This window comes from Acomys minous (genome assembly GCF_964271855.1).
Source record: "Acomys minous genome assembly, chromosome: 3".
NCBI classification, from domain to species: Eukaryota; Metazoa; Chordata; class Mammalia; order Rodentia; family Muridae; genus Acomys; species Acomys minous.
The window spans coordinates 134,273,707-134,298,759 of record NC_140485.1 but is presented as its reverse complement, the minus strand read 5'-3'; the positions used below and the strand labels follow the sequence as shown (position 1 = coordinate 134,298,759).

The 25,053-nt window shown below is 45.2% G+C and overlaps 1 long non-coding RNA gene across 1 annotated transcript in view; it reads left to right on the top strand.

Annotated features, from left to right (window-relative positions):
- LOC311593577 overlaps positions 1-25,053 on the top strand; it is a 69,388-nt gene that overhangs the window by 20,997 nt on the left and 23,338 nt on the right. The window lies entirely within an intron of this gene.

Here is a 25,053-nt window from a genome sequence, read left to right as displayed (position 1 = left end):
GTCTCTGGGTCCCACATGATGGAATGAGAGAGTCCATGGGTGTCCTCTGACCTCTATATGCACATGTATGCACAAAACCTACATGGAATGAAAATTTAGGTTAATTGACTGATATTCTGATAAGTTTGATCTTGACTGACTCTCACCAGTCTCAGCCAAACTCAAAGCAAATATTACCTTCTGAAAATCTCTGCGTAAATGTGGGATTTTTGCACCCTCCATGTTCAGTGATCCTATCCAACTCATATTTGGTCCAGATCAGACTGGTAGACACTTGAACCAGATCAGTGCTTAAAAATAACTTGGAGAATATTGAGACCACTCATGTGACTTTTTTCCGAAGTTATTTTTATTGTTACTGTTGTTTTCATATGTTTGTGGTATATGTATATGTACACATTTGAGTGTGTCTATGTGTGTGTGTGTGTGTGTGTGTAGGCTAGAGGTCATTGTTGGGTGTCTTACTTAATTGTTTTACACATTTGTTTGTTTGTTTGTTTGTTTCTCTGATTGAACCCAGGGCTCAAGGATACAATAACACTACTTGGACAGCAAGCTCCAGGGACCCTCCTGTCTCTGCCTCCCGGGCTCACCATGATCAGAACTTTACTTGTACTATGATTCAGAACTCAGGTCATTGTGCTTATACATCAAACAATTTATTGTCTGAGTCATCACCCCAGATCCTAGAGTTATTCTTTTTAAGATTTATTTATTAATTTATTATGTATACAATGTTCTGTCTGTATGCATACCTGAAGGCCAGAAGAGGGCATCAGATCTCATTATGGATGGTTGTGAGCCACCATGTGGTTGTCTGGAATTGAACTCAGAACCTCTAGAAGAACAGCCAGTGCTCTTAACCTCTGAGCCATCTCTCTAGCCCCTAGAGTTATTTATTTATTTATTTATTTATTTATTTATTTATATGAACAAAAACAAGACACATGCTTCATCTTTTTTGTTTTGTTTTGTTTGAGACAGGATTTCTCTGTGTAGCGCTGTCTGTCCTGGTGTCTTAATTTAAATAAAAATCATATATTATATTGTTTGTGTTGCAGTTTATGCTGAGAAATGATACTCTGTATTTGAAATAAATATAGTTGATTCCCATAGAAGTTCAAAAAATTGGGCTGCAGAGGTGGCTCAGAGGTTAAGAGCACTGGCTGTTCTTCCAATAGTCCTGAATTCAATTCCCAGCAACCACATGGTGGGTCACAACCATCTATAATCAAATCTGGTGCCCTTTTCTGGTGTGCAGGCACACATGAGGCATAATACTATATAAATAATAAATAAATCTTTTTTTAAAGTTCAAACAATTAAAACTTTATACAAAAGTGTCTCCAAGTCTGAAGAGTTGGATCCATGTGTTTAAATTAGGAATGCATTATGAATTCACCATAGGCTGGTCATGGTAAAGCATGTGAGAAATGCAATGAATCTTGGGTATAATTTTTCACAGTTCTATTCAAGTTTATATTTGATGGACTATAAAGGCTCATCAAAGGCAGAATGTGTAATGTTGCTTAAAGAACAATCTAAGACACTGAGCAAATTGGATTGTGTTTACAACTGTAAGCCAGGTGTGATGGCTCATGCCTGTAATTCTAGCATTTGGGAAACAGAGGCAGAAGGGAAGCCCAGCCTGGATTACACCGTGGATTCCACAGAATGAGACCCCGTGTCAAATAAAAACGGAAGCAAATAGAAGTAAGCCTTTCTGGTCCTCTCCTTTCCTGCCTCCTCTCTCCCTCCCTCCCTCTTTGACCTCTCATTCCTGGTACCCTTATGCGTAGGATGGCGATCCAGGTGGGTGAGAAATCTGAGCCTCTTTCTCAGCTCTTGGGTCAAAACACTCCACACCTGGCCGCCGACAAATAGGTACTAGTCTAGATCCTTTGGCCGGTAGTTGCTGAATCGGGATGTAAAAACAAGTGGCTACAAACGGAAACTGATCCTTTGGAGCCAACATTTGCAGATGTCTTGGCTCGGGTGTGATTGGACGAAGTCTTAACCAGCCCAGGTGATGGTAGCCACGACCGCGGTCCAAGCCAGGAGCCCCCAGAAGCCCAAAGAGAGCCTGGGAAGAGAGGCCTGGGCAGTTCTTCCCTCTTGCTCCTTTCTTCGGGTGCAGCAATGTACTCCTTCCACAGAAAGAAGGGCACTGCTGCACTTCAGAATGCTCTTGGGTCACATTTAAGAAATACCTGCTCCTTTGTGCTCCCTTGGAATGTTCTAGTCCTCCTGCGTGTTCTCCACTTCACATAGGAAATGTAATCTTCCCTTGGGACTCTTCTCCCTGAGCTGTGCTCAGAGCTCAGTACACTCTTTAAAAAAAAAATCTGAACCTTGGGAAAGTCTCCCCTTTCCGGACCCCAGCCTGCAGAAGCGTCCATACACAAATACACACAGACGTCTTCTGTCATCGCTGGTAAGCAAGCAGATGTCCTGTCTCCATCACCACGCACAAGCACGAGGACATCCTTGTATCACGTGTCAACTGCTGCTTAGGCCCACGTCTTCTCTTCGGTATTATTATTTCCAAAGAAGCTGTCTTCTTCCAGCGTGCAATGTCTTCGTAAAACAGTGTTAGAGCGGCTAAAAAGGCAGCTGTTTCCTCCGAAGACCCACCGTTCACTGGGATCTATGGCTGCAGTGTTTGAATGTACTGACTATGGAGGCTCTGTCCTCCACATTCAGAGCCCTGTGACACATCACATGGCTTCCAAACCCCCTACAGACTGGGATTAAAACAATCCACCATTCTAATGAACACAGGCTACTTTTTTTTTTTTTGAAGGCTGTCTTCACATCCTCTGCCATCGTTTTTTTTTTTTTTTTTTTTTTTGAGTTTCGAGACAGGGTTTCTCTGTGTAGCCTTGGCTGCTGTCTTAGACTAACTTTGTAGACCAGGCTGGCCTCGAACTCACAGCGATCTGCCTGCCTCTGCCTCCTGAGTGCTGGGATTAAAGGCGTGTGCCACCATATTTTAAAGAACTGTACCTCATACCTATTCCCCTCTCTCTCTCTCTCTCTCTTTCTCTCTCTCTCTCTCTATCATCTATCTTTCTGTTTATCTGTCTGTTTTCTTGAGACAGTACTCCTCTGTGTAGCCCTGGCTTCCCTGGAACCTGCTCTATAGAAGCAGACTTGTAAATGCATGTTTTCCTTCCACATCCCAGCTCCCAAAATAATAACGAATATCTAGGCCATATAGCTAGGTTCTTCTCTGACTAGATCGTAACATAAAATAACCCATTTATTCTAATCTTCATTCTGCCACCTGGCTGGTTACTTCTGCTCAGGTACCATGCATCTGTCCTCTTTACATCTTCCCAGGCAAATCTCCCATGCCTGGCATTACCCCAGAATCCTTTCTGCCTACCTGATGTCCCATCTTTTATTTTTGTCCTTTCCTGTAGGCCATAGGTTTTTGTAATTGACAAATAATGTATCCATACAATACCCAAGATATTCTCTCTGCACAGACTGGCCTTGAACTCACAGAGATCTGTCTGTTCTGCTTCCTGAGTGCCAGGACTAAAGATATGTGCCACCATCACTTGGCTACCTCATACTTACTTAGTTTTGACTGTAGCAGGTGCTGTTCTAAGCATCTACAATACACAGATACTCAATCTGCACAAGAAAAGGTAAGCATAATTATTGTCAGAATTTAACCGATGGTGAAATGGGCTCCTGAGAACCTAAGAATCAGGCTCCTGGCCCGTGCTCTTGCTCTGTATCAATGCCAACATGGTTGGTGATAAGGTAATTGGGAGAGTCACAAGGTCTGCCACATATCAAACTCCAAGTGTGAACAAGCACTTCACTCTGCTGAGGTCACACAGTTCAGGTTATGCTCTGAGAACTGTAGTTGGGCCATGAGGCAAACCCAACAGGCTTTAGTGCCCAGTTGAAAGATCTCTACAAAGACAGCACGTAGAGACTACTAGGTGCAGGCATGATGACCAGGTCCAGTGGCCAGTGTCGTCTTATTGTACCCTGTGCCTGAGTATTTTTCAATCCAACCCGAAAGGGGCAAAGCACAGAGTTTTCTGCACTGAAATATTTCAAAAGAGCATGCTGTGGTTTGTGCAGGAGACGCCTCATTGTTTGAACAACGCAAAGCTTGTTGAAAAAATATGTTCCCTCGGAGTGACTCCTTTAAAAGCACACATGCTCTTCAGATGTTTGTGTCATGGGTATTTATTTTTAAACATGGTTTGTCTTATGGTTAGAGCACGCTGATTACTTAAAATAGGATTAACCTCTACACACTGTGGAGATGATTAAACAACATTCCTGTTGCTCGCTCACATTCTTCACAGAAAATGATGTCATTTTTTTTTCCTTTTTAGTCTTAGTAGGATGGCTCTCAACCCACAGTTAATAAGGACGTCATTTGGGTTTGTACCCTAAAATTCTGTTTACATATAATTATCCTGGATTGAGATTGTGTTGTGAAATAGTCTCCTGAAGGCAAAGGAAGCTCCAGCTATTCCTATGGATAAAGTTAGAGCAGGATAAATGGACGAAGCTACCATTGTTTTCCTTTTACCATTTTGTTAATTTGTTAATCAATCAAGCAGGTTACAAAAAGCTCAGTGAAAGCGCTTATGGAGTTTTAAAATGTGTATTGTTGCAGTTACTGTTCTATGCAACTGCTAACCTTGCCCTCGTGGCCCACTTGGCTCCCTACATGAGTGTCCTTTTGGTAGCCAGCATAGGCCACCTGTACTTCCCAGGCTCCAGGAGAGGGAGATGAAGTAAAGCTGGTCTCAGATCTACAGAGACTGGTCAGACACAGGCAGGTAGCCGTAATCACTCTTCTTTTTAATCCTCGAAACAAAGGCAACCCTGCGCATGCTCAGTGGCATTCCAGGATCCAAAACAGTTACACAAAAGTTTCAATAACAGGAAAATGTCCCATTACCAGTCTCTTTCATTCTTAAATTGAGCAGTTTCCAAATGAGTAAAATTTGGCAAAACAAGGAAAAGAAAGAGAGAAAGAAAGAAAGAAAGAAAAAGAGAAAGAAAGAAGCCCTTTAGCTGTTAAAATGTTTGTTAAGCAACTTCCATGCGTCTAGACACCGTCAGTGCACATGCTTTCATCCTTTTGTCGTTTTCTATGTTAATGTGTTAGTGTGGTGTGAATGTGTGTATGTATGTGCATGCATGACCACATGTGTGCAGATGCATGTGTATGTATGGCCACCTGTGTGCAGGTACAGTTCATATGTATGGCCATCTGTGTGCAGGTACATGTGTATGTGTGTCCACATGTCTCCAGATACATATGTGTATGCATGTCCACATGTGTGCAGATGCATGTGTGTAGAGGCCTGAAGTTGATGTTGGGTGTCTTCTACTTTATTCACAGAGGCAGGGTCTCTTGCTGAACTCGGAACATGTAATTCTACCTAGTTTAGCTAGCTGGCTTGCCCCGGAGATCCAGCTTGGCTTCCTGGGAGCTGGGACTCTAGGGGCTGCCACACTTGTGTATGTGTATGTGTGTATGTGACTGTGTGTGTATTTGTATGTGTGAGTATGTGTGTGTGTGTGGTCCATATGTGTGTGTGTGTGTATGTTGCATGCACATGCCTGTGTGGGTGCATTATCTTCCTCTGTCTCTGCCTCTAACAGGTCTGCAGGCTTGCTGCTCGCACTAGGCTGGTTGGCTAGTGGGCTCTGCTTGCTCCCTGCCACAGTGTTGGAGATCTGGGTGTGCACAGTCACAGTAGCTTTTTATTTGGGTGCTGGATTCAAAGTGGGGTCCTGACTCTTGCAGAGCTGGTGATCCTGCCCACTGAGCTACCCCCAATCTTCTGATTAGTGCCAGTTTTTGTTTCTTTTGTTTGAGACAAGCTCACATTCTGTACTGCACCAAGGTCTTGGGACAAACTTCATTTCAAGTGCTGGACTTATGCGAGTGAGCAGTATGCCTGACAAAGTACACCACGCTGGACACATGGTGGCCCAGAATCCTGCCAGCTGACTTTGTGTTCACTCTTCCTTTAGAACAGAAAAGCTGGCTTCCATGTCTGAGGCAGAGCTAAGGGTCATAGAATATCGTATCTGGTGCAGAGGAGGTGTGGCTTTGGTGAGAGCCACAATAGCTACACTGTAGTGCCATGTCCCTGACCACTGGGTCAGAGTTTATTTGGGGTTTGGATGAATGCAGATCCTGAATATTTTGGAGGACATTTGTCAGAGCTAAAGTTTTTAATTTTTGCTTTGAGCTCTGTCTTTGGAAAGCTATTTGTTGTTTTTCTCAAGAGTCTTTGCAGGGGAAGTGTAAACTCCTTTTCTTCTTGAACACAAGCTGGTGCTTCTCTTTGGTGACCTTTACCCTCAATCCCAGAGTCAGGGGACTGCTTGGAACTGTAAGTGGCCAAGACAGAGAGAGCCCACCCCACTATGCGACTGAGTACAAGGCTATTACTCTCATTTAGACAGTAGTTTGTGGCAAGCATCAGACTTCTCATGGCTTAACCAACCCCTGGCACTTTCCTGGACCCACTGATGTCAAGGCCTGTTAAACCGATGAATAGAATGAGACTCAGAAGTTTATATAAGCTGTCAGAAGCTGAGAGAGCCTGCTCTTGAACCTAGCTTTAACTCCAAAAGCCATATATCTTCCACTGTACTGAAGGCTCCCATAATCCCCTTCTAGGGGATTGACAGGGATTGACAGAGGCAGTGACAAATTCATTCCACACGAAATAACAGTGACTAGAGAGTGGAGCAGGAAAGAAAGATGAGGGAGGACAGAAATGAGCACAGGACAGAGTGGGCTTCCGGTTCTAGGGCTGTTTTGTGAGTGGGCTTCCGGTTCTAGGGCTATTATGCGGTCTTGGATGAGTTAGTTACCCAGCCTGCCTGGCCTTAGCCCTCCTTTGTTGCTCAAGAGTATCAGCAATGGAAACAGAAGTTCCTGCATTAACACTTCTGACAGAAGTCAAGGAAGGTGAAAAGGAATTGTCGTGAGGACTTGAACTAGGAAGAAGAGAAGGGATGGTGGAAGGGCAGTCTAGATTGGAGGACAATTTCAGCCAGGTGGTTCTCAACCTTCCTAACGCTTCGACTCTTTAATACCTCATGGTGTGGTGACCTCCAACTCTAAAATTATTCCGTTACTACTTCACAACTGCAATTTTGCTACATAATTTTTTTATGAATGGCTATCTGATACGTGACACCTGTGAAAAAGTCCTTTGAGCCCCCCAAAGGGGTTGAAACTCACAGGTTGAGAACCACTGCTCTAAGCCGAGGCTCAGACATAGGTTCAGACAACTGTGTGATAGAGCTCGCATCCTTTGTGAAATAAGATATAGCGCTGAGATACAAGGCTGGAGGTGTGCCTGTGCAGGAAGGATTTTAAGGTGCATGGTTACAATTTGGGGCGGGGAGAGGTCTTCTCACTAGCCTCCCAGTCAAAAACTTCCTTACCATTTCCTCGGAGAGAACGCCCTGGGGGTTTAATGGTTCCTAGATTGTGATTCCATGTTTGGTAATTCACCCAGAGCTACAGAGAGGGCTTCTCTGATTGACAGATCAAATGTGGGACTAGGGATTGGGAAAAGTTCTGCAGAGGTGAGAGCTGGGATGTTAGAACTTGTTTCTAGTACTCTCCCTGCTGAGTGTCAATTCCACTCAGGTACCAATTATGAATGGTTGATTATAAACAGGCAACCAGAACCAGAAGCTGCCCACGGTCCAGTGAGTCACAGGGAGAAAGGATCATGGCGCTTCTAGAGAAGAGAAATGGGAAGTGATCGAATAAACGAGGCCCGAGGGATTGCGGAAACTGCACAGAAGGGGGAAGGTGGGGTGGGGGGAAGGATTTGAGTTAGACATTGAAAGGAGTGGGAAAGGCAAGACCAAGCAGGTGGATGGAAGGGTTGCAGAAGGCACTGAACTTGGTGCTCACAAGATGGTGGGGAGAGCAGGAGCCTATAGAAAGGGAGCCAAAGGAAGGGCACAGCTGTACGTGAACTAAGGGCCCATTGCAGTTCTTCATGTTTAGAGCATATTGTTTCTGATTTAAAAAAAAAATACTTGGGCCAGGTGTGGTGGTGCACACCTTTAATCCCAGCACTGGGAGGTAGAAGCAGGCGGATCACGTGAGTTCGAGGCCAGCCTGATCTACAAAGCTGTCCAGGACAGCCAAGGCTAATACACAGAAACCATGTCTTGAAAAACCAACAAAACAAAACAAAATAAACAAACAAAAACAGAACAAAACAAAACAAAACAAAAACTTGAGTTACTGTAGCTCATTGTGATACACAGTTTGGAATTTAGTGAGTATACCTAGGTTTGTTGGAACATTGTAGTTACAGGACAGAAAAGGTAGAATATTGGGGGGGGGGGAGGTTTGACAGAGCAAAGCTAATGGCCTGAAAACCAGAAAGGGATAGAACAGTCTAGCGTGGGTTCCTTACAGACTTTGTCAGAGTCACCAGAGATGATTCAGTAGCTCAGGAAGTAAAAAGCCAACTTTTATCATGTTGTTCTATGTTGAAACACTGTTAATTGGTATTTCAATTAAAACTAATTAAATGAACACACCCTGCTTTAAGAAAGGCACAGTTAAGTGATGGGCGTTTCCAAAAGCAAGGTCAGTCCTGCTGTTCTTGGACTGGTGGTAGGGGTGAGAGATGCGCTCTTAGGAAAATAATCTTAATGCATGTTTGGAACGTGATTCATTGTTCAAGAGGGGTTTGCAGTTTTGTGCCTTTCATCTGAGGGCTCCGAGGGTTATTTGTGGACTCCACTGGGTGAGTCAACATTCATGCGCTCATCAAGCCTGAGTGCCAAGTCCTTACTAGTCCGGGTGCTTTGCCAGCAGGAGGACACGCATCTCCCCAGGCAGGACAGAGAGTCTAGGAAGATGAGACATCTGAGGCTCAGTTTTGAAATATTACCTGAGCATCTACACATTTAATCCATATTAATCACATACATTAGCGTTGGAGGGGTTAGAAAAAAAGCATATCTCCTCAAAATGAAAATGATGACTTTGTAAGATGTAAGGTTTCTTCTTCTTCTTCTTCTTCTTCTTCTTCTTCTTCTTCTTCTTCTTCTTCTTCTTCTTCTTCTTCTTCTTCTTCTTCTTCTTCTTCTTCTCCTCCTCCTCCTCCTCCTCCTCCTCCTCCTCCTTCTTCTTTTCTTTTTCTTCTTCTTTTCAGGCTCCTGGTCCTCTCTACTCACCTTCATCCTAACTTTGTCTTTTGCCAGATTCTGACACAAATTTTCTTCCCAACTAGCTTCGCTCTGAGCCTTGCTTAGATCCGTGTTCTCAAAGTGTGTTCCCAAGACCCCTGAGCTCACAATTCACAATGTGTATATGTCTGTGTGTGTGTGTGTGTGTGTGTGTGTGTACATGCACCATAGTTGCGTATGGAGAGTAGGTAGTAATTTTCAATGGTTGAGGTCCTCCTTCAACTGTGGGGTTCAGAGATTAAACTCAGGCCATCAGGTTTTCATAACAAGTGCTTCTTCTCGCTGAGCCATCTCCATGGCCACTCGTTCTCTGTGAGGAGTAGAAAGTGAGTTTTCCTAATGTTTGGCTGTGGGTCTCTGCATCTGTTTCTACCAGCTGCTGGGTGAAGCCTCTCAGGAGTTATGCTAGGCTCCTGTCTACAAGCGTAGCAGAGTAATATTAATAGTGTCAGGGATTGGTTCTCTCCCGTGGGATGGGTCTCAAGTAGGGCCAGTCTTTCCTTTAATCTTGGCTTCGTCTTTGTAGGAAGGACAGATTTTGGGCTGAAGGTTTTGTGGGTGTGTTGGTGTCCTTATCTCTCCACTGGAAGTCCTGCCTGGCTACAGGTGGTAGACACTTAAGGCTCCACATCCCCTATTACTGGGAGTTTCAGGTAACCCCTTGACTTCCTGGGGCCTCCCCTATTCAGGTCTCTGGCACAGTCCAGAGATGCCCCCACCTCCAATTTCCCTTCTCTTGCCAGGCCCTCTCACCCCCCTGCTCTCCCTAGTCCTGATTCTGACCCCTGCTCCCCTCCCTATCTCCTTTCCTACTCAGTTCCCTCCCTCCATCCACCTCCAATGCCTATTTTATTTTCCCTTCTCAGTGAGATTCAAGCATCCTCCTTTGGGTCCTCCTTGTAACTTAGCTTCTTTGGGTCTGTGGACTGTAGTATGGTTCTCCTGTACTTTATGGCTGATATCCACTTATATACTATGCATATCTTTTGGGGTTTGGGTTTCCTCACTCAGGATGATATTTTCTAGTTCCATCTATGTGCCTGCAAATTTCATGATGTCCTTGTTTTTAATAGCTGAGTAGTATTCCATTGTGTAAATGTACATAGTTTCTTTATCCATTCTTCAGTTGAGGCACATTTAAGTTGCTTCCAGATTCTGGCTATTATGAATAAGGCTGCTATGAACATAGTTGAGCAAGTGACCTTGTTGTATGGTAGAGCATCATTTGGGTATATGCCCAGGAATGGTTTAGCTGGGTCTTGAAGTAGAGCTATTCCCAATATTCTGAGAAAGCACCAGGTTGACTTACAAAGTGGTTGTACAAGTTTACACTCCCACCAGCAATGAAGGAGTGTTCCCCTTTCTCCACATCTTTGCCAGCATGTGCTGTCACTTGAGTTTTTTATCTTAGCCATTCTGACGGGTGTAAGATAGAAAACCAGAGTCATTTTGATTTGCATTTCCCTGATGACTAAGGACATTGAACATTTCTTTAAGTGTTTCCATACCATTAGAGATTCCTCTGTTAAAAATCCTTTGTTTGGCTCTGTACCCCATTTTAAGTGGGTTATTTGGCAGAGTCCTACAGCCAAACATTAGACAGAGACTGGAGAGTCCTATGAAAGAGTTGGGGGACCGATTAAGGAGACAGGAGGGATGAAGGACTCCACAAGATCTACAGAGTCAACTGACCTGGGCCCATGGGGGTTCACAGAGACTGAACCCCCAACCAAAGAGCATGCACGGACTGGTTCCAAGCCCCCTGCACATATGCAGCAGAAGCATAGCTTGGTCTTCATGTGGGTCCCCCAACAACTGGAGCAGGGGCCCTCCTGACTCTGATGCCTGCCTTTGGGTCCCTTTTCCCTAGCTGGTGGCCTTCTCTGGCCTCAGTGGGAGAGGATGCACCTAGGCCTGCAGTGACTTAATGTGCCAGTGTGGGTTGGTACCTGTGGGAGACCTCTGTCTTCCCTGAGGAAGAGAGGAGATAATGAGGGGGAGGGATGTGTGTGTGGTGGGGACGGGAGGTGGGGACGGGGGCTGAGATCATGATGTAAAGCAAGTAAATAAATTAATTAATGGAGAAAAAGAGAAAGTGAGCTTTTCAGAAGCTTTAGGATGTGTGATGTTACCTGTCCTTAGGCAGATGGACTGTGTGCTGAGAAGCATTCTAGCCTTTCATAGTTTTCTCCATTTTCACTTATGGTACAATAGGAACAGATAGGCATAACCCACAGGAATGAAACTCTCCAAGACAGGGTTTCTCTGTGTAACAGTTCTGGCTGTCCTGAAACTCGCTTTGTAGACCAGGCTGCCCTCAACCTCACCGAGATCCTCCTGCCTCTGCCTCTCTAGTGCTGGGATTAAAGACGGGCACCGCCACCATCATCTGACAACATCCATAATTTTTAAGGGTATGAAGGGGTCCTAGGAGCAGAGGTGTGAAAGCTGCTGGCTCAGGGAACAGCCTTGCCTTGCAGCTGTTCCCTTCCCTCTTACTTCTCAAGTCTGATGCCCCACCCGGCTCATCCTGTCGCTCTTACAAATGACCCAGAGATGTGCCTTCCGGAAAAGAAGGCTGAGTAGTTGTCGTGAGTTTAGAAACCCTCAAAGACTTCATGGCCATCGGTCTATTTTTTTCTTTTTAAGTTACAGAAGGGCACATCAGACCAGCATTCAAAGGCTGTTTGCATCTGGCCTCAATTCGCTCTTTGCTACATGTGCCACAGCCTGGACGCACCAATCTAGGTCATCAACTCAGAGGCAACAGGCTTTTGTGTCACCTCTAACACCTTCCAAAGAAAGGGGACAGTTCCAGACTCTGCCCTCTAAGTCAAGCGTTACAGCCCGACACAGGTGACAATGGTGCTGATCCATCTTCGTGCTTCTTAGCTCTGTAGACTTTGTCTTATTCAAATCTAGACAGTGGGAGACTAATGACCGGATAGATGGGCAAACAAATGAATTCTTGCAATAGCCAGATTGTGGTCTCCATGGGCATTTTGAGTAGATATGGATTTGCTATTCTATGATTGATGTTTGACTCTGTTTACCCTACGCGACCTATGAAGACATTGTTTGGTGCCATCTCCAGGTTTGTAAAATACTATTGCTTACGCCAGTTGCCCGCTTTGCTCATCAACATAGGTAGGAAGCAGCTTTGGTCATCCTCACGCTCACATTCATGCTCAAAGCACTAGAATCTCCCACCATTGAGGCTAATAAAGGGAATGTGTCCTGCAATTCTGGATTTAATCACAGCCATGCCCTATTCAGTGCAATGGAGACTCAGTGAGCAGGCAGCGCTGGTGTGTCTGTGGGTGGCTTTGGGTACAGAAACTAATGACCAGGGCCCCTTCTTGCCTCTGAGACCTTGCAGGTTAATATGGAGACTTGAGAGATGGGCACGGGAACATAGCTCTTCACAATAGGGGTGAAGTCAGGGAGTGGCTGTCCCCACTTGTCCATGACCTCATTTTTCAGATGTTTTGGTTTCCTGTAGTCAACTTTGGGCTGCAACCATTACAGAAACATTGAGAAGACAGTTCAGTGAATCTCCTTATATCCTAAATCATTTCTCCATATAATCAATATGATACTCTGGCACATTTGTCAAAACCATTTAAACAATGTCTGGATATTATATTAATTAAATTCCATGCTTCATTTCAATTTCATGAAGTTTTCTTAATGCCCGTTTTCTGTGCTACCCAGTTCACCACAGCATCTTTAACCTTTTTCATCTCTTAAACGTTTCTCAACTGACAGTTTCCCAGACTTTCCAAGTGTGTTCTAAGTAATACTGGGGCATGGGATTGTGGAATGGGCATGCCTCAGAAGGTCTGTGTGATGTTTTCTTCAGAGTTGTAGTGGATCATTGGCATTTTCAGGAGACCGTGGATGTGCAGAACTACTCTTACATATATCAGGGATAATGCTGCCCTCGTGGCTTAGCGCTACTGATGTTCACCTTGGCCACTATGTTGCAGAGGTTTCTCCCCCACAGGTTCCTGATGTTCACCTTGGCCGCCATGCTGCAGAGGTTTCTCCCACTCCTCCCTCTACACTTATTGGAAAGGAAGCTGCCATAGGAAGCCCACACTTAGAATAAGGAGTTACACTTCCCTTCCTTGAGGGTGGAATATCCATATAAATTACATGAGATCTGCATAGGGGAATCTGTCTTTTCTCTCCCGTTTATTTATTCAACTCTAGCTTTTATTAGAAAATCACTACCATGAATCACACGTTTACTAAGCACACATTTCCTGTGGGCTTTCTATAAACAAGCCAATAGTAATATATTATTATTAAACTATAATTTTTCCACAAACAACCTGGTTACAAATGAAGAAATCTTATGTGTCCCACCTACTTCTGATACTACCTGGAAAAGAGGCTTTAGTAAGTAATTTCACATCAAGCTTCCGTTTTCTCTTCTGTTAAACTGTGGAAGGGGAATCATTCCAATACTTTTGCATATAAGACTGTTTGTTCAGAGGAGCTGGTTGTAATGTGTTGTCAAAAGAGAAGTAGTGATATTTGCAGTGACCTGGCCAAGTACAATGAAATCTGTGCTTAAAATTTCCCTGCGGGCTGAAGATGCAGCTTAGTCGCCAGTGTTGGCCTAGCACACAGGAATCCCTGCGTTCAGTCCCCAGCAAGACATAAACCAGACATGGTGGCTCATGACTGTAATCCTGCCACTCAGGTGGGGGAAGTAAGTGGCTCAAGGTCATCCTTGATTGTCTGGCAAATTCAAGGCCAGGCCAGGCTCTATGAGACCCCGTTTCTCCCTCACACACACAAATAATAAACATAAGATTAAAAGGCTAAAAAACCTCTCTTCTCATTTGCCTCCGGGAGTGCTTTTTTTTTTTTTTTTGTCGGCTGTGTTATTTTCTTATGACTCAGAGCTGAAATATATATGCCCAATGAAAATATTGAGTGGATGAAGCTAACTTGGTTAGCAGTGTGAGCTGTTTTATGACCGAGAAGAAAATGCCAGGCCATCTGCAAAGGACTGTTTTATAGATTTAATTGAAACCACTACCTATGGAAAAAGTAGCAGGGAATGAAAACAAAACTAAAGGGCTGGAATTTGGTCTAACACTAGATGGAGGTGGTCTGGCTCAGGGAGGGCTCATGTGGACCCTTCTTTATGGTTATAAAAGAAAAAAAATTTAAGTGGATGAAACCTGAGGGTAAAAGGATCGCTTAGATTTAAGAGAGAAAAGTGTAAGCGCTCATTTCTACCTTCCTACCGTGCATGTGGTCAGCCTGAAGGAGCAAGGCCTCCGGAGGAGTGTGAGGTACCAGTTGGCTCTTGCCTCATTTTAGGATGAAGGCAATGTACTCTCCTCCATCAGTGCCCTTTGCAGACTTTGATCAGGCTTTCCTGGGCAGCTGGAGTTTCTGTTCGCTAATGAATGCCTCGTGCCAATGGTATTTAATAGCTGTTCTTTTCAGTGTTTTCTGGGAAGATTTACTCCTGTAAACTCAATAGATGTCAAGGCAAATTATGACTTTATGTAACTCAAAGAACAGAGTCCACCATGGCAGCCCCCGCCGCCACCACGCCCCGCTTTCCGTTGCAGCTCTGCCCCTGTGGGCCTGTCCGGTGCCCTTGCCAGGTCTCAGTAGCCTCCCCCGAAGCTGCACATTTTAAAAGAAAAGATGCCCGGGGAGCTCTGAGGTTCTCTTCCAAGCCTGTGCTTCCTGAGGCATCAGATCCAAGGCAGTAAAAGTCAGGGAGGAAGTGAAGCAGCCAGCGTCAAACCCTCTCAGGAGAGTCCAAGATGGGCCAAGAACTGTACCTGAGGAGACAGAGGCAAGGGAAACATTTCCCAGAACTTTCAGCTTTGACAGGGCAGGAAGACGCTAATTCCAAGCAACGTGGAGATAAGGCCTGTACAAAGGCGGACAGGAGCCCTTTGGTATCTCCCCTGAAGGCCCAGTTGTTTCGCTGAAGCTAGCTAGGTCAGCGGGAGATGAGACAGGAGGAGGAGGGAGGGTAGGGAAGTGGGGCCGGAAGATGGGAGCATATTTTCCCATCTGGTAATAGAGGGAGAATTGAGGGCGGGGTGGGACAAAGAGGTGAATCCGGCTTCCTCACCAGCTCAGACACTGATTGGCAGTGAGACCTCTCCAGCTGCCTGCCTGCTAGTTGCCAAGGCCGAGCCCTGCCTGCCACCTTCAGACCAGAAAAGTCCCTGACACATCAGGCTTTGTCATCGGCCCCAGCTTCTGTCAGATGTGGGCATGCAAAGAAAGACCTTTTGTGCGGATGCAGGGACTTGTTCCCTTCGAGAATGTAGGAGGCCTGGGGGTGTAAGCGATCCATTCAGAGGAGGTCCTGAGGGCCCTGAGGTGGGGCGGGGCACATGTTCCCTGCAGGAGGGGTGGATGAGGAAACGGAGCTGAAGAGTCTGACGGGGGGCCAGGTGGTTTACCTGGCTTGATTCATCTAATTTGAATGCTATGTCTCTCAGGAACTCCACAATACAAAAGAAAACAAAAACAAATCTAGAATTTGCTCAAAGAAACCAAGGGAATGGGGAGTTGCCAACGTGTACAGAGACGTAAAGCTCCTTAAAGACAGACTCAAAGGGAGGCACAGCACCTTTCCTGCCTTAGCTGCTGTTTTCATTACTGTCATCAAATGTCTGAGTAGGAACACCAGAGAGGATGAAGGCCTTACTTTGGCTCAGTGTGATGTTAGAGTCCATCATGGTGAGGAAGGGCAAAAAGCCAGGAGTGCGGAGCGGCCCGTCACGTCACGCTGTGCTCACAATCAGGAAGCAGAGAGCCATGAGCGCCGGTGCCAGGCTCATCTTGCCCTTTTCGTTCTTCCCAGGTTCCCAGCCCAAGGCACGGTGCTTCCGAAAGTCAGGGTGGGAGTCCTCCCTTTAGTTAAAGTTTCTGGAGACACTATCACAGGCATACCCAGATGTGTTTTCGTGGCTGTGCTAAATCCAATTAAGTTGACAAGGAAGATCTGCCATCAAGGTCTTTCATGTCGTCCAGAGAGTGTAATGAAGCCAAAGAGCCATCCCAGAATCTCTGTGCCCTGGTCCCTTTGTGTCTGTCACCACTTTGACAAATCTGCAGTCAGTGTGGATGAGAACAAAGTAATAAAGTTGCCCTCCAAAAAAGTCTTCCAAGGCCACAGTGTGTCAATACGGTCACTGGATAGCTCTCCTTTCCCTCAGAGATCCAACTAGCATCCAGAACTGGGATTGTTTTTGAAGTTTTACTCTTTCTACCAGTTAAGTTGGCCTCTTCCATCTCTGAGGTTGCTGAGAGATAAAGGGCTGTGTTGTAGCAGAGCAAACACCAGAAACATTGGCATGGCTTGTCTGTCTCTTGACCTTACGTCTGGATGCAGAAGACCAAGAGGGATGTTACACGGGTACCGGGTTTGTGTCCACCTGAGGATGGCTGAGCTTGAGGAACCTAGCATTTTGTAGTAAATCGTAAACAAGACTATTCTTTTACCCAGAGAAGTCTCATCTCTTACAGACACTGAAAGTACAACCTGGAGAGACGGTCTAGGTAGAGAGAACATGAGGTTTTGTGTTTGGGGCATTCTCAGGAGACCCCCATGACTGACTGTCCCTTGGCTTCTGTCAAAACTTCCCCCAGAAATGTCACTCCATTTGGCCTGCTCACTGGTTGAGCTGACAGATGTTGTAGGGCCAGGTCTCACTCCATGCACCTCATCCGAGGCAGGGCTAAGGGTTCTGTAGACAGGCTTCTGTTACTTTAGGGCTTCTGCAAGTGGTCCCCAGCATCTTTAAGATTTATTTATTTATCATATATACACAGTGTTTTGCCTGCATGTACACCAGAAAAGGGCACCAGATCTCAGTATAGATGGTTGTGGGCCACTATGTGGTTGCTGGGAATTGAACTCAGGACCTCTGGAAGAGCAGACAGTGCTCTTAACCACTGAGCCATCCCTCCAGCCCGGTCCCCAGCATCTTGCCAACTCTAATAACTGTACTAAGTCCAGGGAGCAACAGTGGATGCCTTTTCCCATCTGGGCAAGATACAGTCTAAAGTCACTATTATTCGTTATGATTTGTTTATGGGAGTTGAGACTAATCTGCTGATCTTGGTTGTTACAATAGTTTGACTTTTTTGTTGCTATGATAAACACCATGACCAAGGAACAAGTTAGGGGAAGAAAGTTCCCATTTGACTTACACTTCCATGTCAGGAGCTTGAGGCAGGAGCGCCGAGGGAAGAACTATAGCAGAGACCACAGAGGAATGCTGCTGCTGGTTTGCTCCAAGGCTGATGTTTAGCTGCTTTTCTTATACCAACCAAGACCACCTACTCAGGGGTCACATCGCCCACAGTGGCCTGAGCGCCCCCCCCCCACACACAAAAATGCCCACCAACTTGCCTACAGACCAATCTGACGGAGGCCATTCCTCAACTGAGGTTCCTTCTTCCCAGCTATGTGAAGTTGGCAACTAAGACGAGCTGTCACATGTGTCCCTTACAATAATTACAGGTGGCCGCATGTGGGCCAGAAAAATGACCAACCTGTACTCTCAGTGGAGGGATGTCCCTTGTTGTACTGTCGTCCGCACACAGAAACATAATCCGAGAAGCACAGGCCGCTCTGGTTTGAGATTTGTTGCTAAACTTGGTGTTTGTCAGCACTGCATATGAAATGAGCAACATGGCAAGGGGCAGACTGTCTGCGTCTGTACTGCTCACGCCAGTTTGACTACATCATTGCTTTGCCAGCCTGGAGCATTGATTCTCGCTCTCCTCCAGCCTGGCCATGGTCTAAGGTAGCAGGGTTCTTGCTTCCTCTCAGGGGCCATGATGTTCACGTGTTTCATTCCTATAGGTACATAGCACATTTCACCCCTAGTTACTCCCTAATTAAACTCAAACATTTCATCTAGAAAGATCAAAGGCAAGTGGAAAGAATTGGGTTTTTTTTTTTTTGAGTTTTTCTTTTTTCTTTTTTAATTTATTGAGATAAATTATCCATCTGGCTTCTGTGAGAGCTAGGAACTGTGGCCCAGCCAAGTAGTCGCAGCTATGATCTCAGACCCAAGACAAACTCCAAGGCTGAGCTCAGGTCATATATGGAAGACCCCTGTTGTTGTGTTGACCAGGGAGGGGTAGCAGTCAGACTTGCCTGGATTCTGTTAGCGGAGAGAAGCAGCCATCATCCGCAGGCACAGAGAGGGCAAATGACTGAAGCTTCAAAATGGCTTTCCATAGCTCCTCAGCAATTCCATCTGGAGGAAAATGTTTTCATTGGCAGATGTGGTCAGCAGCCACCCCAATTTTGTGGACCATCTTATGGCACCCTTTTTGAGTCAGACATCTTTCGATTTCAGAGGGGCCTGTTTCTGTACTCTGAAATGTCTAATGCTTACATCTCAAAGCTTGACTGTGGGTTCTTTTACAGATGGGCTTTTCAATGAAAGGCGTAATAGTTTCTGATTATCGGGGATACTGGACACAGTAAAGAACAATACAATTTGATTTCTAGAGCTGGTCTAGCTGGAGCTGACCAGTAGGATTAGAATGGCAATGCTGTCGCCTGAAAAGCATCAACAGTGGTGAGGGACAGTGGCTTCTTTGGGACGTGAAGGTCTCATGTATTCAACTATTTAAAATTTTTAAATTATAATTTATTCACATTATATCCTGATTGTAATCCCCTCACTCTTTTCTTCCAGTTCCCTCCCTCCCTCTTCTGCCCTCTTCCCCTCCCCTAGACCTTTAATGGGGGGTCTCCTCCCCCAACATCTGATCACAGTCTATCAGGTCTTTTCAGGGTAGCCTGCATCCTCCTCCTCTGTGTACCCCCAAGGCCGCCCCTGCCAAGGAGGCAGTGATCAAATCACAGGCACCAGAGTACATGTCAGAGTCAGTCCTCTCTCTGCCCACTCCCCATACACATGGAGCATGAGCTGTCCATTAGCTACATCTGAACAGGAGGCCTAGGTACTCTGTATGTATCGTCCTTGGTTGGTGCATCAGTTTGTTCAGGCCCCTTGGGTCCATATCCGCTGACCTTGGTGGTCTCCTTGTGTGTATTCAACTTTTCAAGACCAAAAGAAGGAATGCCTCTTTCATCAAAAAACATGTGGACTCACTCATGACAGGAGTCATAATGCATTAGAAACCCAGACCTTAGCCCGGCGTGGTGGCGCAGGCCTTTAATCTCAGCACTTGGGAGCCAGAGGCAGGCAGATCACTGTGAGTTCGAGGCTAGCCTACAAAGTGAGTCCAGGACAACCATGGCTACACAGAGAAACTCTATCTAAAAGAAAAAAGAAAAGAAAGAAAAAGAAAAAGAAGACCAGACCTTAGCTGGGCTGTGGCGGCTCATGACTTTATGATAGACAAATTACCACATCTAGAGGCCTAAAGGGCCTATGGGTAAGGGTAACAGTCAATCACTTCTCTTCAGATCCATCAGAAAATGGCCTATTCTGAGGCTCATAATAGATGGTTTGGCTTGGTAGGTAACTGCATTTGAACCCAAGCGTGAGGACCCACTGGGTGACAGGAGAGAACTGACTCTCACAAGTTGTCCCCTGACCTCCACACACTTGCCCCACTCTCACAAGAAACTAGATAAAAGGATTGCTGAGTACAGTGTCAGGGGCGACTCAGGCTTGCTGATCAGCACCCAATCTGTGCTACTGGACACATGTCTACCTTTGGCCTGGGGATGAGGCCGGGAACTACAGTGTCAGGTGCACAGTCATTCTCCTAATTGCATCTTATTTTACTCAGGAGCTATTCCATACTGTTTACAATGGACGTAAAGATGTGGCCCATTATAACGAAATTTGTAAGAGTCCTTATTATTTATCTTCTTATCCAGGAAATCCAAGGAGATGTTTACTGGTTGGTTGGAAAAATAGGGAGGCATCTTCAACCACAAAGAGAGAGCAATTACAGAGAGTCTGTGGCCATGAAATCAAAACATTCCACAACTGCATTGTTTCTCCTCCGCAGTAAGAAATTAGGTTTGAAAACTGACGTAGACATCGGTGATGCTGCTTTGATGGGCCTGGATTCCTCATAGCTGGGTTAATGAGTTGGAGGCAGGGGTGAAAAATAAACACATCTCGGCTGACAGTGAAGGAGTGTGACAGGGTCCCTTTGGTTAGCAGGAGGCATGAATTTGCAAACCTTAGATTGGTCACGGAAGAGCTGCTGGGCTGCCTGGCTCAGAGAACATGACTAAAGTAGTGGTTCTCAACCTGTGGGTCGTGACTCCTTGGGGGGGGGTCAATAACCCTTTCATAGGGGTCCCCTAAAATCATCAGAACACAGATATTTATATTACAATGCATAACAATAGAATTACAATTATGAAGTAGGAACAAAAATAATTTTACCATTGGAGGTCAGTCGCCACAACATGAAGAACTGTATTAAAGGGTCACAGCATCAGAGAGGTTGAGAACCATTGTTCTAAAGGAAATCAGGAAACACAGAACCCACACAAAGTACAGTCTCTTGTCTTTCCCCTAATCTTAGCTCTGCCACTCTGTTTGCTGTTTCTACCTTCTCTGATGAGCCGCAAAATACACAAAATGCACTGGCTCAGCCAACAACCGTGTCTCTCTGCACACTCCCTGTCTGGTAAGCAACTAAATCTTTCTTTTTGTCCTCCGTGAAACTCTGCCGCATAGTGGAGATCCTGCAGTGAGAATAGAAGAAGGCCCAAAGTCCTGGCTCCGCTGTTTGTTTGCTGTGTGACCTGGAACAAAATCTGACAGGATTAGCCAGTTTATCTGAAACAGAAAACTCCGTGTTCAGCTAGAGACAGGGTCTCACTATGGGTGCTCAGGCTGGTGTCCAACTCTTGGGATCACATGATCCTCCAGCCTCAGACCTCTGGGTGCTCCTAGCTTGATTACTGTGTGTTGGGGAAGAGAGGGGCACCTATGTGAGAGGTCAGAGGGTGGCCTCAGGTGTCTTCTCAATCATACTCCTCTGTGTGTGTGTGTGTGTGTGTCTGTGTGAGTGAGTGAGTGATGGCTTCTCTCATGGCTTCTCACTGTTCAGGTGGGCTGGCTGGTCTGGGAGCTGCGAGGATCTGTCTGTCTTCACCCCTCAGGTCTGCAGGTGACAGATGCTTACACCCAGGTGCTTCTGGAGATCCAAAGCAAGGTCCCTGTGCTTGTGCGGCCTGCTAACTCCATTATTACAAAACACAGACAATGTCTCTGCCTTTATTCATTTCACAGGACCGTTACAGGCCTGAAGGCACCCACTGAAAAGCCTCTTGCTCAAGCAGGCACTACAAAGGGTGATCTTGCCCTGAAGGGATCAGCGTTTCTGGGTTTCTCTATTTTAGCATAGAAGCCCCTCCATGGAGATTTTTTACTGTCTCTTTTTTGTCCATTGGTGGTTGTCTCCTTGAAGAAGTGTGTCTTGATTTAATTTGGAATTTTCTGCAGGAATGGGGACTCAGTAAGTCTACAGCTATGAGTAATGAGTGTGTTTGCTAATAAATAGCAGTTAACTCGGGAGGCAGAGGCAGGCAGATCTCTGAGTTTGAGGCCAGCTTGGTTTACAAAATGAGTCCACAACAGCCAGGGCTACACTGAGAAACCCTGTCTTGAAAAAAAAAAAACCCAAGCAAACAAAAAAGATAAATAAAATTTAAAAATTAAATTAGCCGGGCATGGTGGTAAACAGCTTTAATCCCAGCACTTGGGAGGCAGAGGCAGGCAGATCGCTGTGAGTTCGAGGCTAGCCTGGCCTATAAAGTGAGTCTAGGACAGCCAAGGCTATACATGGAAACCTTGTCTCAAAAAAACTAATAATAATAATAATAATAATAATAATAATAATAATAATAATAATAATTTTAAATTAATTAAAAATAGTAGTTAATAGGAGACTCCCAATTCTTTACTTTTTTTTTTTTTTTTTTGGTTTTTTGAGACAGGGTTTCTCTGTGTAGCCTTGGCTGTCCTGGACTCGCTCTGTAGACCAGGCTGGCCTCAAACTCACAGCAATCCGCCTGCCTCTGCCTCCCGAGTGCTGGGATTAAAGGCATGTGCCACCACGCCCAGCTTCCAATTCTTTACTCTTAAAGGAGTTTTCCAAAGAAGAGCTAAACTATTACCAGATGTGTGTACATCTGTGCGTATGTGCATATAGGCACATGCACATATGTGTGTGTTGAATACTGAAACCTTAAGAGATGAAGCCAAAGGTTGCTTGTCTGTGTCAGAGTGCAAGCTCTGCTGGAAAGTTCATCAGTGACGCAGACAGGAAGGGGTGCACATGTTTTTATGGTTGAATGAAAGGCTTTGAGGGTCATGGTGGTTAACCTATCTTTATGGCATGTGGTTGATGTCGGGATAAGTGTTTTGTCCTCATAAATATTGGAGAGTGAGCTATGATGATGCACCCGGGTTATCTGTGATGTAAATTTGATTCCTTTGTAGACTAAGCAAAGATGACTTAGCCTGGTCATGTGTATTGTGGGTTGGAGATAACCCTTTGCTTAACTGTATATAGCTCTAGCTCTAGGTCACCTGGGGCATTCGGTCTCATGTGCCCCACACTTACCTCTCTTTAGTGGCTATTGCCTTCACTTGTGAGTGGAAGGTGACAGTGAATCAGATATACAACTGCCTTTTAATTCCATGGGACTGCCAGACTCTTAGGGAAAGCTCCTATTGTCCAGTATTTACAGAGGAATTGCTAGGTTGTCAAACATCCATCCATCCATCCATCCATCCATCCATCCATCCATCTATCCATCCATCCATCTCATCTGCCCATTCGTCCAACCATCCATCCACCTGTCCGTCCATCCATCCATCCATCCATCCATCCATCCATGCATGTACTGGGTCTCCAGTGAGTCAGACACTGCTTTGGCATGGAGTGTATAAAGTATCATCTAAACTAGAGGTCAGAGTTGGACCTTGTGACTAAGCCTCTCCCAGCTTCCAGGCACTTGGCTGTGATCTGTACATCTACCAAGAGAGACAGAGCTCCCACACACAGCAGGCTTCCAGTCTAGTGAGTGGGCACCAAAACAGCCACAGAAGATTAAAAAAAAAAACCTAGCCCATATAGACATTGCTGATGTGTGCCAGGAGTGAGTGGAAGAAGGAATGCAGCAGGCAGAAGGAGCGGGGCCTCTGTAGAAGAGAACACTGTGGCCCTTTTGGTGCTAATTCTTACAAGAACCATTGCCCAGTGTGTGTGGTTAATTTATGGCTCTTTTTCACTCTTAAATCATGCTGCAAACATCACATAAAAGTTTCCTGCAGACCTTTCTAGCTGTTGACAGTGTTAGTTCTGGAGCACTAGTCTTGGCTTGTCCCACAGTCCCCTTGGCACTTTGTTTTCTAGATTAATCTTAAAGAGCTTGATGTTTAGACCTTGGGTTCTCTTGGACCATACTGAGAGGTTTCCCAGTTCTTGTACTTGCCTGCTTTAGGTTAATGCCTTTCTATGGTCAGCCAGGCCCCAGACTGGAGATGTTTAAATACATAAACGTTTAATGAGGCACCCCCAAATTTGAAAGTAGAATTGAAGCAAACAATATTTTCAAGTCTTGTTTGGCAAAAATCTCTCTAAAACATCCATTTGCTTTATATCTGCACACACACTTACATACATATACACAATCACACACACATACATATACACAATCACACACACTTACATACATATACACAATCACACACACTCACATACATATACACAATCACACGCACAGTTGGATATAATCCTCTAATAGTTGAAGTCCCCATATTGCTTGGTCTTCATCACGTCATCATATCTGTTCTTAGGCATTACAGTAAATCCACATAAACCATCTGATCTGTTTAGAAACTAACTGGCACTTCATTTAAATACTCACCTTCCTATTCAACCAATGAAAATAAATTCCCCAGTCACTGTTGTTGCTGGATTTAAAGGGTAGGTACTAAGAGAAGTGCCAATAAAATTAAACAGAGAAAACTGACTTCAAAAGAAGATCAGCAACACAACACAATACATTGTGCAATGATAAAGCAGTGTCTTGAAGAGAGGTCCCGATCAGAATTCAGAACTGTGGGAAAGGTCACTGCCAAATGGGGAGGAATTTGAGCTGGACCTTGAAGAGGAGTTGTGATTTCAGTAGGAAGAGAGGCGGGGTGGAGCCGCATAGCAGGACAAGGGTGGGAGGCACCTGGCACTGAAAACATCAGAGAGCTTCAGTTTCATGGGTCTCCCTTCCGTTCTGGTAGTTACAGTGTTGTAGCAAAGTTGGAATTCCCAGATAAGAGTGGCTGGCAGCTCTCTGAAAACCTTAGTGGAAAAGCAAAGAGATAACAGCACTGGGAGGCAGTCTGCTTAGCTGTGTGAAGGGAAGGCTGAGAAGAGGCATGCCCTTAACTAGAGAATGGACTCTGTGTTTATCTTCTTTACCAGGAAAAAAAAAAAAAAAAAGTAAATCCCCATGGTTGCTTGACTTCGGCTGTCCGGAGCCTTTTCTAGAGAATTAGTTTTTGTAGATAATTTCACCCACTGCCCAGTCAGATTAAGACTTCCAAGAGCAGATAATAACATTTTCCCTGTTTCGTCACTCCTGTGAACCCCATAGTGACAGCTTATTTTGAAAAGGTGAACTTATGTAAACAACGTGTCTGATGGGATTTTAAAGCTGCCTGTGAGATGTGTGCGGCACAGCCATGACTCACAGGGTATCACTCAGTCTCACAGCCAGTTGACTTCCGGCTGTAGAGAGAGGCATCTCTGCAAAGCACGGGGGCCACTCAGGAGACACAGCTTAGAAGGCAGATGATGGCT